Genomic DNA, 17346 nt, shown 5'->3' on the forward strand with positions numbered 1-17346 from the left:
TGTGTGTGTGTGTGTGTGTGTGTGTGTGTGTGTGTGTGTGCGCGCGCACGCACATGCATGTGAGCGAGCAAGTGTGCATGCGTGTGTGTGTGTGTGTGTGTGTGTGTGTGTGTGTGTGTGTGTGTGTGTGTGTGTGTGTGTGTGTGTGTGTTCTAGAATCTCTTGGCATACTACTTGGGGAAGCCATCCTGTGAAATGGCTCCAACAGACTGCAGCACTTCTACTGAGCTCTCTCTCTCTCTCTCTCTCTCTCTCTCTCTCTCTCTCTCTCTCTCTGTCTCTCTCTCTCTCCCCCTCTCTGTCTCTCTCTCTCTCTCTTTCACTTACAGACAGAGACTTCAGTGTATTTCTCTCGAATCTTTCCCTTGCTGTGTATTTATTATTTTTTTTCCACTTTTGTAGCCTATGTCTCACTGTCCCTCCCATCCTGTGTGTGTGTGTGTGTGTGTGTGTGTGTGTGTGTGTGTGTGTGTGTGTGTGTGTGTGTGTGTGTGTGTGTGTGTGTGTGTGTGTGTGCGTGTGCGCGCGCGCGCGCGCGTGCGTGTGTGTGTGTGAGTGTGCGTGCGTGCACAGCAGGTGTGTGCACAATACTGACAAAAAGTCTCACTGTAAGCCTAATTCTTTTGTATTCAAATAAATGCCAATCCTCTAGAAATTAGAGAATGGAATTAGCCAATATTAGACAGATTATGATAAACAATTCATATACCATTTCATTAACGGTATACCAACGCTGTAGCTAGACTTTAGACCGCAAAGATGTGTAGATGGCTTCCCATGATGTGCACAGCATTACTGAACTGTTTCTGTGCAGATGAAACCATGCAGGCATGTTGCCTGCCACTGTATTATGTCTACAGGGAGATGCATTGTGGCCTACCTCCAGGATTTTAAAGGCAGGATGTTGTTTTATTTTGCCCGGAGCTACAGTTGCAATGCTAGTTTTATCAGGTTGTGTCACATCCTTACCATGTGTGTTCAGTGACTATACAGTTAAGTTGGGTATAGGAAACACAACATGTACCCAAGAAAGGAGGTTATGTAGAACATTTCATTCTTAAAGGTTTTGAGTAGAATCTTAGACATTTAATTCTGGTTCAAATCCCTTTTTTCCTTTTTCCTGTCCTCCTTTCCTCTGCCCTGCATGTCTATAACAACATGCATGGGGCGGCAGTGGCTCAGGAGGTAGAGCGGTCGCATGGGTGTCGAAGTGTCCTTGAGCAAGACACCTGAACCTCTAATTGCTCCCAATGAGCAGGTTGGTGCCTTGCATGGTTTCCTCTGCCGTCAGTGTGTGAATAGTGTGTGTGAATGAGTGAATGTACTGTAATTCAATTTCAATTCAATTCAATTTTATTAAAGTGTCAAATCACAACAAGTTGTCTCAAGACACTTTACATGTAGAGAAGAGACCCAACATCCCACCCTGAGCAAGCAATTTTGCGACAGTGGCAACGAAAAACTCCCTCTTAATTCAACAGGAAGAAACGTCAGGCAGACCCTAGGCTCTAGGGCGGGGGCCTTCTGCCTCGACCGTGTTGGGGGAAAGAAGAGAGAGAGAAAGGGAGAGACAGAGGAGAGACAGAAAGAGATACAGTGCAAGCAGTAACAATAACAATAATAGCAAATATAATAGTGTAAGATACTAGCATATGATAGTATAATATAGTACAGCAATAGTGTGTATGCAGTATATAATGGAATAATATAAAAATGTTTAAGATAATATAATATGCGGTATAGTGTAGTGTAGTAGAAGTCCACGGTCGTGTCCAGGTCGTGCTCCATGGAGAGAGGCCCGGTCCGGTCCGCAGTCACAGTCTTGAGCCGCAGCTGGGGGTCCGTAGTAACAGTCCATAGACTCCATGGAGAGGCCCAGGCCCGGTCCGCAGTCACAGTCTTGAGCCGCAGCTGGGGGTCCATAGTAATAGTCCATGGACCTGCGACGTGGGTGGTAGAAGAAACTCCGGGGAACGTAATGCACATTGTAATAGCGTCTTGGATAAAGGCACTATATAAATGCACCGTTTGCCATTTCATTTACCATTTAGTGGAGTAGTTCAGCCCCCAAAAAACGTATTTTTTATCAATTACACATCCCATGAAGCATTGCATTAATGGCGATTTTTTAGTTTTTGTCGGATTCCTGAGCCAATAATTAGATGACCGGCGGACTTTCTGGTAAGAGACTCAAAGAGTCTCCTTTGAGTCTCTGCCGGTAATGTCGGAATGAGCATGTATTGACCTATTGTGTGGATGGATGGATAGCTGTGTGTTCTGTCAATGGTGCCGTGCATCAGAGAATTGTGGTTTAGCCACAATTATAGGCATGTGGGATGTGTCACACTTATTGTGCACAGACTCCCTGTGTGCATTCACATGTGCGTGGCTACAGTAGTGTGTGTGTGTGTGTGTGTGTGTGTGTGTGTGTGTGTGTGTGTGTGTGTGTGTGTGTGTGTGTGTGTGTGTGTGTGTGTGTGCATGTGTGTGTGCATGCATGCATGCTTGCTGCACAGGGACTCTCCTCACGGTTTATGGGCCAAGGTCTTTCCCAAAAAACGCCCCCCCACCGCCTTGTGCTACCTTTCTCCCTCTCTTCTCCCTCCCTCACCTTTTTCCATCTCTCCCGTTGTCTCCCTCTTTCTGTTTTTCTATCTCTCTCCGTTCGCTTCCCCCCACTGCTTCTTACTCTCACCCTGTTTCTCTCTCACACAATGGTTCTCTCTCTCTCTCTCTCTCTCTCTCTCTCTCTCTCTCTCTCTCTCTCTCTCTCTCTCTCTCTCTCTCTCTCTCTCTCTCTCTCTCTCTCTCCTGTTCTTTTTATGTCCGTTGCTCTTGGTCTCTCCCCTGTACTAATCTTTTAGCTATCGGTCGCTCATGCACATTTGAGTGTGTGTGTGTGTGTGTGTGTGTGTGTGTGTGTGTGTGTGTGTGTGTGTGTGTGTGTGTGTGTGTGTGTGTGTGTGTGTGTGTGTGTGCGCGCGATTGTGTGCGTATGTGTTTTCTAAGCGAGCACACATAAGCCCTTTTCTTTATCAGTGCAGCAGTAGCGGTGCAGCAGCTATACAGTATACCAGGGTTTCCTTCCTTCCCCAAAGCTCTCATCGGCTTATAAAGTGGTGCCTTGAGGACTGAGACTCCATTTCACCGTTCCAGGACATTTAAATGTTATTAAAACACAAACACACACTCCTCCGGTATCTCCCGTTAAGTGGCTTAGTTTGAAGAAATTCACTTTCTTAAAGAAACTGTTTTTTTGTTTAAAGAAACAGTTTTTTTGTTTAAGTAGTTTAGTTTATATCGTCTCTGTCGGGCAGAAACCTCTCATCTCCATTCAAACTTTTTGTGTTTTTTTCGTAAATTAATGCCCTACTTGATCATACACACTAAAGCATCACACAAAATCATCAAAAGTAGCAGATCTGCAAGCTCGAAACGCGGCGCGAAGCTACTTTTGCTATACTTTTGAATTTGAATCCTGAAAAGTGACAGTTTTGGACATATGAGGTTTCCACCCGACAAAGACGATATAGTAACACAATTGAAACGCCTCTGGGTTGATTACAGCCGGAGACGATACAATGCCTCATGTCTTTCCCCATCTCTTGTTGCAACGGTCTCTTGCCTTTGCTCAATTTAAATGAATACAAGTAAATACAACCTAAACCTTTTTTTTACAAAAGCAAAAAAGTTGTTTATTCTATTTATGTTTTGGGGGGAGACACATTGTCATCCTCCTCGTCCTTCTTTGCTTCCTTGATTCCTTCTTCCCTGAGTTATTTCTATCCTGTCTTCTCTCCTGCCTCTCCATTCCATCCTTCTATCCGTCCCCCCATACCAATTTCCTGCAACCCTATGCCTTACTCCTCTCCCCTTTAGCGCTCATTTTCCTCCTCCATCTCTCCGACTCATTCTCCTGTCTTCTTCATCCTTCTTATCTCTCAATTTCATCCATCCATCCATCCATCCATCCATCCATCCATCTCCCCCTGTCTTTGTCCCCAATCCTTTATCCAAATATCCATCCCTCCCCTTCTATCTGCCTTTCATCTCTCTCTTCTCCCCCCCTCTTGTCTTTTAATACCTATCTGTCCTGCCGCCAGTTGGCTCTGTTGGCTTGGCTCTGCTGACAGAAGGGACATAATAAGACAATATTATTGTCTTCTCAACAGAAAACCGCGGAAACACCAGACCTGGGAACACCATCTGGATGTGCAGTTGACTGTGCACACAGAAAATTAAAGGTGCCATCTGGTACCATAGCTGGTTCTTAGGAGTGATGCCACAGAAGAACTTGTGTTATTTCGTTCCAGAAAACAAAGACCAAGGTTCTTTAAAGAAACCATATCTGCTAATATACTTTATCGACCAGTTTGTCACAGGGGTCTATGTAATTTTCCCCTCTACACCAAACGAGGTCTACCTGGTTAAATGAAGGAGATATATATATGTGTGTGTGTGTGTGTGTGTGTGTGTGTGTGTGTGTGTGTGTGTGTGTGTGTGTGTGTGTGTGCGTGCGTGCGTGCGTGCGTGCGTGCGTGCGTGCGTGCGTGCGTGCGTGCGTGCGTGCGTGCGTGCGTGCGTGCGTGCGTGCGTGCGTGCGTGCGTGCGTGCGTGCGTGCGTGCGTGCGTGCGTGCGTTTGTGTGTGTGTGTGTGTGTGTGTGTGTGTGTGTGTGTGTGTATATATAAATAAGTGGGTAAATCAAACAAATTAGTTTTCCTTACTGTCCATTGTGTTCTAATGCACTCTGTCATCCCACAACTCACTCTCCCTCCCAAATATCCATCACATACGGACACGTGGTCAGGACCCCTTGGCCTCAATGTCTAACTTACCGGATAGGATACCCCTTGAGCATAATGTTCCAACATGCAGGGTAGTCTGATAGACTTCTATAGAACATGTTCCATAGAACATGTGGAGGCTGGTTCTGTCACGCGACTGATAATGAGAATGCAGACCATGTAGACAGGCAACAGTGAAAACAAGCAATGTTGCCATTACAAACATTGAAAAAAAGGTTCAACATATTGGGAAAAAAAGCAGGTGTGCCGCTGTCAGAAGCGGGCAGGAGCCCCATGTGGCACGTCTGAGCGAGGCAATGAGCCGGGTAAGTGCCCATGCCGAGCGCCGTGAAGCCCACCAATGCCGACTCAGCGCCATCCAAGTTGCACACGGATTAGTCTCGCGTAGCCAGAAAATCAGAGATCCCTGCCTACTGATACATCTGGGGAAATCTAAATTCATTGAATGGGTGGCGGCGAAAGCCAGGGCTCAACAAACCTACATCCACTGCTTTGAAAACCAATTCTGATACGTTCCAATATGAAGGACCGCCCCCAACAAGTCTTTGTATTGTTTCTGCGATGCCCTTTTCTGAATTGTTTCTAGCATCCAGTTTTAGCAAAGAAGACTTTTCGAGCCATCAGCCAATTCCTCAGACCTTACTAGGGTAACTAGGTATAAGGTCTGAGGAAGAGCATGTTTGCTCGAAACATTACGCTCGAATAAATCTGCAAATGGGCGTCTTGTTTGGTGTGCGGATTTTCTTTCATTTACTTAGATGACGAACGTTTGATCCAGCACCGAGCCAAGTGGGTCTAGTAGTATTTTTTTTCTCCTCCTAGGTTTAGCTCATTCATTAGATGTCACCAGATGTAGGCGAAGATCTCTGATCGTCTGGCTACACGAGACTACCCACCAATAGGCTGGGAATCAGTTATGATCATTCTGTCAAAATGATACGGAAAAGGGCGTACTCTGCATTCGTCCCCAGCCTCGGATGTGAAAGGGAGCTCACCAAGCATCGAAATATGACAGGTTAGGAGTGAGAAGGTGTTGAATCTCATTCACTTGATAGAAAAATACCCAAAAATAATCAAGTGAAGAAAAAGAGAATGTCCGCACACGATAAACTGCTCTCCCGTTTTTTATGCTCTGATCTTTTTTTTCTCTCTTTTTTTTTTCTTGCCCATGAAGCCCTACATGGGCGAGACGTTGTTCACTTTTGGTCCAAAAATGAAAAAGACAGGAGAGTAGTGTACACATTCCCTTTTTCGTACCCTTGAATGTCATTCACTTCCCTTCCATGCTATGTCAGAACCAAATGGGCATTAGACAGCATGCACTTTTCACCTTTTCATATCTTAATGTGTGTACAAGTTACACTAGATCATCACTTTAGAACACGTAGATAGGTATTAGATAATCACACGGCTGTGAATTACACCTCATTAAATCAGTGTCCTGTTTCCATAGATTAGTTCATATTTAAATGATTCCATTAGTTAATTAAGATGTCTTGTACTGTAATACCCCAGTGTTGACAACCTGGTGGGCCATTTTAATTATAGTGAAATACTTTCTGTCATTAAGTTAGGGTTAGTGAATATAGCTCCTGTTTTTAATTAAATTAAAGTTAAAAGTTAATTAAAGCTAACATTGGTGATAGACAACATAATATGCATTCATATAATCAGTGTGCTGTCTGTCTGTCTGTCTGTCTGTCTGTCTGTCTGTCTGTCTGTCTGTCTGTCTGTCTGTCTATCTATTGTTATTTCTATTTTGTATTGTCATTCTTATTTACCTTGGTTTGGTTCTCAAGGCTTACTCTTACCTCTCCTGTGTTTCTCACTGCTGTTACTGCTATGTACCCTGTCTACAAATGTGACTTATAAGATGTTATGATGCCACCCTGTACGTGCATTTGTCCTCCATCTTAAACACTGTAGAAAGTGTATTCCATTGAATTTCACAAGTCCACGTTCATGCTTTAATGCTGTAATGTAGACCATAGATATAAATAGTATACAGTAGCCAGTGCGGCCCTAGCCTAAAGGGTAGAAAGGCCGTCTGGTAATCAGAAGGTCCCAGGTCTCAGAACTGCTATGAAATGTTCATTTTCTTGAATGTCATACTTAAAAGAACCATTACAAAAAGTGTATTGTTAGTTTAAGCAGAGGAGAAGAGAAACGGGGCTGGTATTACAGTTGCATGGTTTCAGCACCACTCTGGGTGGACAGCTCCTCAACTGTATACTACGGTAGCTTCTCAGTTGTATGATTCCAGCACCACTATGGGTGGATAGCTCCTCATTCATATCATTTCAGCACCACCATGGGCGGATAGCTCCTCGGCTGTGTGGTTTCAGCACCGCTCTGGGTGAACAGCTCCTCATTGTATGATTTCTGCAGTTTCAGCACCACTATGGGTGGACAGATCCTCGGTCTACTGCCTCCACTACTACAGTGGACAGAGCCAATGCCTCACATTGGTTCTCTCTCCCGCTCTAATGTATAACCCTCTCTCTTTTTCTCCTTCTCCCCATCTCTCACTTTTCTTCTGTCTCTGCCCTCTCTCATGCTCTCATGCTCTCTCTTTCTGTCTATTCCTTTTCATCTGTCCTGATTCTCATTTTTTCTCCATTCCATGTTGCTCCCTCAATTCTTCTTTCTCCTCTGTCTCCTTCATTCGAACCCTCCTGCCCTCCCTTTCTTCACATATCCTCCCTTCATCACCAAGTTGTATTGAAAGTCTATCTATACAACTTTTCTCATTACAGTCCTCTCTCCCTCTCTCTTCTTTCCTGCCCCCCCCTCTCTCTCTCTCTCTCTCTCTCTCTCTCTCTCTCTCTCTCTCTCTCTCTCTCTCTCTCTCTCTCTCTCTCTCTCTCTCTCTCTCTCTCTCTCTCTCTCTCTCTCTCTCTCTCTCTCTCTCTCTATTTACCTCCCACTGGCTGTCCTCAGCCCTCCATTCATGTGTAATTCATTACACTGCTTCTTCCCCTGGGCTCACCCAGCACACACACGCAGGCACACACGCAGACACACACACACACACACACACACACACACACACACACACACACACACACACACACACACACACACACACACACACACACACACACACACACACACACACACAGGGGTTAGTTAGCTGTTACTCCCACCTGGGAATCATAGCTCTCTTCCCTAGGCTTATAGCTACAAAGTGCAGCTCATCCCAAATCATTTGTTGTGAGATATCGTTTGGAGAATTAGGCTGGTGTGTGTGTGTGTGTGTGTGTGTGTGTGTGTGTGTGTGTGTGTGTGTGTGTGTGTGTGTGTGTGTGTGTTTGTGTGTGTGTGTGTGCATGCATGCGTGTGTCTGTGTGTGCACGCTATTGCAGTGAGCTATTAGTAGAGTGACCCAGGAGAATGGTCCTTGTACAGCAGAAACATTGGCTTCCAGAGATACTAACTCACGTTGGCTTTAACAAAAAAAGGTTCATCGGAAATTCACATTGTCATTTGTCTGACCAGAAGGTGACCTTATGATTAATTGCGGTGTGTACTGAGAATGTACAACTATAATCAAATGGACCCCATTTGTACACTCTCACAGTTGAACTAACACTCTGTATTCTACAGTGTACGTTGCAGGGAACATTTCTTTTTGGATGAAGTAACAATTTAATGACTTTTAAGACCTTATTAAAACCAAATTGGCCACATTGTCAAATATTACATAAGAAAGAGGTAAACATTGTGAAAATAGCTCACAATGCCTCGCAGTGCGAGGCGTTGTGAGCTTGTAGATCGGCTATTTTCATACTAACTCATGTTGGCTATGACAAAAAAAGCTTCATCCGAAATTCACTTTGTCATTTGTCTGACCAGAAGGTGACCTCATAATTAATTGCGGTGTGTACTAAGAGAGTGTACAAATGTAACCAAATGGACCCCATTTGTACGCTCTCACAGTTTAAGTAACACTCTGTATTTTACAGTGTGTGTTGCACGGAACATTTTTTATTTTCAATGTGGGCTATTTTGGGACAGTGCGCACTAAAGTGTGTTCTTTCTTTATTGAGACAGTATGGATGCTAAGAGGGGGGTTGTGTTAAGGAGAGAAAGGCTATTTCATGGAAAAGTATCCTGGATCGGTGTATAACGGGTACATGTGTTTTTTGCAATGTAGCCTAAACTTAAGTTGGCCTATATGGGAAGAAGATATGCCACTGAATATGCATTTGTACTGCTATTTATATAGTCTGTCAACAGGGCGGCCACAACTGGAACACTATACTTGAAACAGACCGACCCCCCCCCCAACCCCCCCCCCCCTTCGTGTGGACATCATCGCTGTCAGGCAGAAACCTCTTATCTCCATATTCTAACGTTTGTGTTTTTTTGTAAATCAACGCCCTACTTGTTCACATATACAGCGACACACAAAAGTATCAAAAGTAGCAGATCTGCAAGCTCGAAACGTGGCGTGAAGCAACGCGTTTTGAGCTTGTAGATCTGCTACTTTTGATGATTTTTAATTTGAATCCTGAAAATTAACAGTTTTGAAGATATGAGGTTTCCACCCGACAGAGACTATATGTTCCTCTATGCGGACTTTACTCTCCCTGTGGACCTGCCATGCCATGAGGATGTCTTACCTGTGAAGTGTATGTCCTATGTTTTTTATATCTAATCTCATGCACGTACTGCCGCTGTGTGGACATACCGTCGTGTTTCCACTTTTGCACCTTATGTTAAACCTCACGTACATACTGTATCTGCTGGTCTTATGCTATTTGTAGGCCTGTCACAATTATCACATAATCGCCTAATCACAATTATTTTGAGACAATCGTAATTATTTTACATACTTGTCATTGTCATAAACATAAATAAAACTAATTGGTTCCACACACATATCTTGAATGAGACCTAGGGCCCTATCTTGCGCGCCACCTTACCCCTTATGCCTAAACGTATTAGCCATATTTTACTCTTCTGAAAAACCTTTTAAAATAGTTCAACTAGCCGATCTACATCGACACGTTGTGAGCTTGTAGATCGGCTATTTGAGCTATTTAAAAATAGTAAAAAATGGCAACAAAGTTTAGGGATAAAGGGTAAGGCAGCACGCAAGATAGTGTGTGGGACTATTCTCCTTTATACTAACTTCCCTCCCTGTAAATAAGCCCTTCATCAACCGTTTTCCCACTTGCCTGTCTTCATCCTTCCTATCCCGCTCTCCCTGTTGGTTCATACTTAGTTGTGCTGCATTCAGGCTATCATCGTTAATCCCCACTTACGAGGTGGGAAGTAGAAAGCACAACTTATACTTGCGTTCCAGCGCTTTTAGCCAAAAATACCACAACAATTAACCTTCTTGTGCTCTTGTTGCTGTTGCATCAAGAGCAATTTGTGTTACTGGCATCCTTTTTGCTGCAGAATCATTAAGCAAGTAAGTCATTTTCATTATGAATTAGAATCATATCATCGATATCATTAGAGGAAAGAGTGACTATTAGCTTGGTCATTTATATTTTTGGGGCAATGACAGGACTATCTGCCACTTTGAAATGACAGGGACGCTCGTAAATCATTTAATTATTACACTCTTATTCACTGCTAAATAGATACCACACTCCCTGTGTAACTATGGTGAATATGGTACAACTTGCACCATTATATACGTGTTTAGACTCTTATTACATAATTTATACACACGTTTAAAAGACTGCTCCAAAATCTGACCTGTGGTGAATTGTGATATGACTATTTTATATCTTCTTTGATCGTATTATATTTTCTTCTTCAGCCTGTCATGAGCTATGCAGACATTTACTCTATTTATTCGGCTATCAGGCATATAAATCATACACAACTGTGTAATGCCAACAGACATGAGTCGACTGCATTGCCCCGTCTTTGGCTCTGTTGCTGCTTGTAAAGTTCACGGGGAGAAATTCATATTATCTGCTACCTTATGTCATCTACGTCCTGGCATGGGGCAATTTATACACATGGTTTCTCTTAGCAGTTTCTCCCCCAGCAGGGAATGAAGTGCAATCATCCAATTATAACAATCCCCTCACTCCCTGTTGAGGTACATTATTATCATTAAACCCCATGTGTCATCGTCTTTCACGTTCCACCATCTCCAAACAATCAGTGGTGGACGAAGTACCGGTACTCCATTTGTTTTGCTTAAGTAAAAGTATCAATACCACAATGTAGGAATGCTCTGGTACAAGTAAAAGTCCAGTTTTCAAAATTGACTCGAGTAAAAGTGCAGAAGTATTGGCATCAAAATATACTTAAAGTACCAAAAGTTGTAAAAGTTATGCAGAATTCCACAAGTGTTCAAAATGTACAAATCTTTTGAAAATAGCAGATCTACAAGCTCTCAACGCGTCGCTTTGAGCTTGTAGATCGGCTATTTTCAAATAGCTAAAGTATATAGGGATGAAGTCTTTAATGCATGTGTTGTAATAATAATCTAAATCTACAAGTAACTAGTAACTGAATTCTCAAATAATTGTATTGGGGTAAAAAGTACAATCATTTGTCAATTGAAATTTTTAAATCTCCCAGTAAGGTAAAACTTCCTCAGATTTGTACCTAAGTACAGTGCTTGAGTAAATGTACTTAGTTTCTATCCATCACTGCACACACATTACATAATTTACTACACCACTAGTCAGTCACATCACCCCTCTCTCATCTCTAGTAATGTCACACAGTACAGCACAGGGAATGTTTCTGCCACAGTGCCACTACACTGAGTGAGTCATCTACAATCAGTGATCGGTTAATTTAGTAATTAAGCAAAGGAATTTCCTGCTGAAATGGTCGGTTTAATTCTTTCCCCATCTGGTGGTGGTGAGTCATTCCTGATCATTAATTGTTTAATTTGTTGAAAACCCCACTCGTGAATCAGTAAATCTCCGCTCAGTGATTGGAGAATGAGTCATCCATCCACTTCAATCTTACTCTGAGTATTGAGTGCTTTTGGGGGTTTTAAAGGGTGACTTCGCCAATTTTTAACCAGAAGGCCCTTACATACCTGGATAGTGACAGGATAAATATGTGAAAATGCATCTGTGCATACTTCACATAAAACTATTAATTTGTTGATGCCTCATTCATACAGGTTGATGCTTTCATTCGCAGTGCAAAATTTACCTAGTTTTAGGGGGTGGGGTTTTAAAAAAATAAAAGAAAGTCAGAAGAAGTAACTCTCAATGCAAGTGGGTGGGTTTATGCCGAACTTTAGACTTGATTTTATTACCTTAATAAACATTGTCATGAATACTATATGCTTCCAGTCGCTAGTTTAAAGTCTTTCAATCACTGTAAAATGTCTTTAGCTTTGGTAGAGAGTTCACTGCATGGCTAACTTATACACCCCGACACCAGTATGCCGACAAGAGCATTTGGACCAGACCAGGATTGAGAGTTCAAAGTGTTTTATTGCCAGTCTGTGTACAACACATAGATGATGATGATGATGATATGGTGGTGGTGATGATTTAACTAAATAGGAGTGAAAGACAGAAACAATCAGTAACTTAAACAAACAGACAATCAGTAAGTTAACTTAAGCAAACAGAAAGCATAAGCAGACCGGCATAAATGTCTATCGAGCAAATTAAACCAAGGAACATAAAGTCTAATAAACAGAAAACAGAAAACTTACTTATAATGCATCGGAAGTGCTCACATAGCTGTGGGTTTCCTGCAGTGAATCTCTACCCTTCAGACAAAATGTTTGTCTGCTGGTTCAACCTGAGATTATATAGGCCCACCCCAGCTGAACCAAACTAGGCTCAGATTGGGCCCCGCCCACCACTAAGTGACATGATCAGTTTGTGAACTCCAATGCAGCCACTCTCAGCTTGAGAGGGGGTGGATTTTGTACAATCACCATGATATGCGTTTTGGTAAATGATGGTCCCATTTATTTTAAAATTGATGATAATGATTGATATGTCCATTCGTTTTACTGCCCTGACATCAGAACAATGGGATTTAATATAATAATTGTATTATGTCCACCCCACAAAATGAGCACTAAACATGGGAATCTGAAACTTGTACATCCCGTATGGAGTGAAGGAGAGGGTTTTGTGCCTGCTTTTCATGTCCAGTCATGATGGCACCAGTAGCTCAGGAGACGAGCAGCTTTCTGGGAGCTGGAAGGCAGTTTTAATTTTGACAGCAGACTGTGATGTAGTTTTAGTCATGGTCTTTTGAATACAATTCCATTTAGTTTTAGTCATATTTTTGTCATCTGAAAGGTTTTACTTTTAGTCTAGTTTTAGTTGACTAAATATCATAAGATTTTCCATCCATTCATCCCTCTTCAACCGCTTATCCGGCATCAGTTTGCAGGGATTTCACACAGTTCTAACAGAGATTTCCAGTCTTCCCTTTCCAGAGCAATCATTAGCAACTTCCTCCTGGGGGATCCCAAGGCGTTCCCAGGCCAGTGTGGTGATATGATCCCCCCCCCCCCCCCCCGCCATCTGGTCCTTGGTCTGCCAGGGGGTCTCCTCTCAGTGGGACGTGCAGCGAGGATCTCCCTAGGGAGACGCTCGAGAGGCATCCGTACTAGATGCCCGAAGCACCTAAGCTGGCTCCTTTCCAAGTCAAGGAGCAGCGGTTTCACTCCGAGTCTCTCAATGGATGACTGAACTTCTCACCCTATCGCTAAGGGAGACCCATCTGAGAAAACTATTTTTCGGCCGCTTGTATCCGCGATCTTAGTAGGCTAAATCTACAGTTGATTTAGTCGACTAAAAGCGATCTTGGCAGGCCTCGATGGCGTCGTAATGCCTGATTTGTAGCCTGGCTGCCGAAAATAGCAGATCTACAATCTCACAGTGCGTCTGAGACGAGTTGTGAGCTTGTAGATCGGCTATTTTCGGAGTGCAACAGCAGCGCGCAACCAAGCATAAAATGACTTGTCTTAGTTCTACTGGATCTCTTCTCCACTAGTCCCTCCCTTTTGTAACATTTTAGTCTAGTTTTCATTTGTTGACGAAATTGTCATAGTTTTCGTCACCATAGCTTCGTTTTTGTTTAGTTTTTACTTTGTTTTTGTCAGTGAAAAAAAAGATAGTCGACATTTTTTTTAGTCGACAAACTTAACACTCTGGAAGGTTCTCGGTTAAATTCCTGGCTCCTCCTGGCAGGTTGGTGCCTTGGATGCCTCTGCCATCAACGTCTGACTGGGTGAATGACGTAAAGGGCCCTGGATAAAAGGCGCCGCAGAAACGCTGATCGTTCGTGACATTTTCAGCTGTAAGACAGATGTTTGTTTAAGCATAATTTGCCAATGCAAATGTCCACCGCCTCAGTCTGAGGGCTGTGCTGTGCTGTTTGGACTCCTCCGCGTCCCCGAAATGTTTGACGTGCCGTGACTCATTGAAATCATCAGGGCTGACCTCACGGGACCCGCAGAATGTGTCACCATGCATCAAGTCTTGGCACACACTTGTACGCACGCACACCAGTGGTGGAAAAATAACTCAAATGTTTTACTTAAGTACAGTACTTGAGTAAATGTACTTAGTTACTTTCCACCACGGACAAATACACAAACACATGCGCGTATCACGGGCAATCTCACCACAAAAGAGACACGCTCCTTGCCTAACCCATGTCTATTTTTGGCTTCTCCCGGAGGCCTAATGTGTTTCTAATCCCTTTTTGTGGAGGTCATGCCCCCTGCGTCACCTCACCGCGCAACCAGCTCATCCTTCCTTCCTAGCTGAGCCCCCCTAGCCCCCCACCTTCAACCCACTGTCTGTGGTTCATATGTGTGTGTGTGTGTGTGTGTGTGTGTGTGTGTGTGTGTGTGCAGGTATACTGTGTGTACTGCATGTTTATGAATATTGTTTTTGCACGCAGAGCGTGCATAATGGTGTGTTTGTGCGTGTGTGTGTGTGTGTGTGTGCGTGTGTGCGTGTGTGTGTGTGTGTGCGCGTGCATACGTGCTAACACACAAAATTGAGCAGATAAGAGCCTGTGTGTGTGTGTGTGTGTGCATGCATGCGTGCGTGCGTGTGTGCGCAAGGGCGCCGATACTGTGGGTGCCTCGGGGCTAAAGCACCCAGGAGAAATGACGAGCACCCATCGCAAACTGGTCACAAAAAAAACAAAAAGAAAAAAACTCCGATATCTACACTTCATGGAGTACATTTCTTGTACCGAATTAACAGCATTAAATTGCGTATGCACGCGCCCAGTAGCGCGGACATAAATCGGCGCCCCCGTGCGTGCGTGTGTCCACCTCTACCTAATGTATATCGTCGCTGTCGGGCAGAAACCTCTTATCTCCATATTCTAACTTTTTATGTTTTTTCATAAATGAACGCTCTACTTGATCATAATACTACAGCGGTCACACAAGCATCGAAAGTAGCAGATCTACAAGCTCGAAACGCGGCGCGAAGCGACGCGTTTCGAGCTTGTAGATCCGCTACTTTTGCTATTTTATAATGTGAATCCTGAAAAGTAACAGGTTTGGACACATGAGGTTTCCACCCCGCGACAGAAACGATATGGTGTGTGTGTGCAGATAATTGTGCAGATAAAAGCCTGTATGTGTGTGTGTCCGTGCGTACGTACGTGCGTGCGTGCGTGCGCGTGTCCACCTGTATACCTAATGTATATGCAAGCAGCACTGCAGGTGGTTATAGAGTATTGTATTGTATCGTCTGGGCTGTCCTGAGGCGACCGTGTGTTTTACCATATCAGATATTTGTAACACTGTGGTGACTCATGACTGGCAGAGAATCCACTCTGACACGGCACTGTGTGCCTCATTACTGCAGCTCCTCCACCATGATGAGGTCATTCCTTCCTCCACTCTGTCTGTCTCCTTCTCTCTCCACTCTCTCTCTCTGTCTCTCTGTGTCTCTCTCTCTCTCTCTCTCTCTCTGTCTCTCTCGCTGTCTCTGTCTCTCTCTCTCTCTGCCTCTCTCTCTCTCTCTCTCTCTCTCTCTCTCTCTCTCTCTCTCTCTCCTCCTGTCCCCCAGCCAGTGGTGGAAAGTACATTTACTCAAGTACTGTACTTAAGAACAGTTTTGAGGTAGTTTTTTTTTTTTTACTTTCCTGGAGTAATGGTATTTCCAATTTCCAATACTTCTCAGAGGCAAATATTGTACTTGTTACTCCACTACAGTTATTTGAAAATAACTATTTCGACAATAGGGTATTGATACTTAAACTAAATGTGAGTACTTCTTCCAACACATGTCCCCCAGCTCTCTCTTTCTATTCTTCCTACACCTCTTCTTCGCATCTCCTCCCAGATGGGGCTGTTCTTTCACTTCTCATTTATGTCTACTGTCTGCTGTTTGGTTGCCACTCTCCTCTCCTCTCTCCTCTCCTCTCCTGTGCACTTAAAGAGTCACTGTTGTTTGTGGGGACATTGGAAACGTTGGGCTTTCACATTAGCATTGGCCTGTCTACTAATGGCAACTCCAAGCCAAGGTTTTTAATGTTCCTTTTTGCAAAAAAAAGAAAAAGGTTTAGAATTAATTAGCATTTAAGTATCGATTAGATTAAGTGTTTGAGTTTTTGCTCCTCTCCTCTCCTCTCCTACTACTTTAGTAATTAAATAATCTGCAATTAGCTTGTTAAATTAGATCAGAGTTTTATACAATCCATAACTTTCATGATATATACAGTACCTAGGATTCAATCGCAGGTCCCCTCTCCTGCATGATTGCCAAAAATGTCTACTGCTGAGCTAATACAGAAAGCCTGTTTGGTAGAAGATATACAGTACTGCAGGGGGTCTTCAACAGGGGGTCTGAGACCCCTAGGGGGTCCTCAGAGTTACTACAAAGGGGGCCGCCAAATCTCTGTGTGATAGGATGTTTTTTTTTGCATCAACCAGTTGACCCCTAGCATCCCTATTCTGAGGGGAACATTAGCCGAAAATATGCAAGCTCACAGTGCACAGCGTTGTGAGCTTGTAGACCCTCCTCTCCTCCTATATCAGTGGTTCTCGAACTTTTTTCATGTCAAGGACCCCCAAAATGATATTTATTTATCCGCGGACCCCTACCCCGTCTCAAAATGTTCCAGGGCCCCCCAAAAGCAAAGATTTGAGTTAAAAATGTATACGTGAAAATTTGCACAGAATTTCATGAATTTTCAAAAATAGCAGATCTACAAGCTCAGATTTACAAGCAAATATACAAGCCAATAGCACGGCACTCTGTGCCACGCTATGAGCTTGTATATTTGCTATTTTTTGAATAGCCAAATAAATCTAAAAATGACAGAGATGCTGTCACGTGCGAGGCAGGAGTGTAGGAACCAGACGCAAACAGATAGGCAGGGACAGAGCAGGTCAAATGCACAAGAATGTATTAAACAGATAGGTGAACAGAGCTGAATGAACACCATAACAACATCTATAATCCAACCAGGAACATTTGGAACTGTGGGTCTGTATATACACACAGGGTTAACTGGACACAGGTGAACACAAGACAAATCAACACAGGGATTGGCTGGAGCACAACAGGACACAGGTGGAGAACATAACTAATCAAAGG

Source organism: Gymnoscopelus microlampas (assembly GCF_963454915.1).
Source record: "Gymnoscopelus microlampas genome assembly, chromosome: 15".
Lineage (NCBI taxonomy): Eukaryota > Metazoa > Chordata > Actinopteri > Myctophiformes > Myctophidae > Gymnoscopelus > Gymnoscopelus microlampas.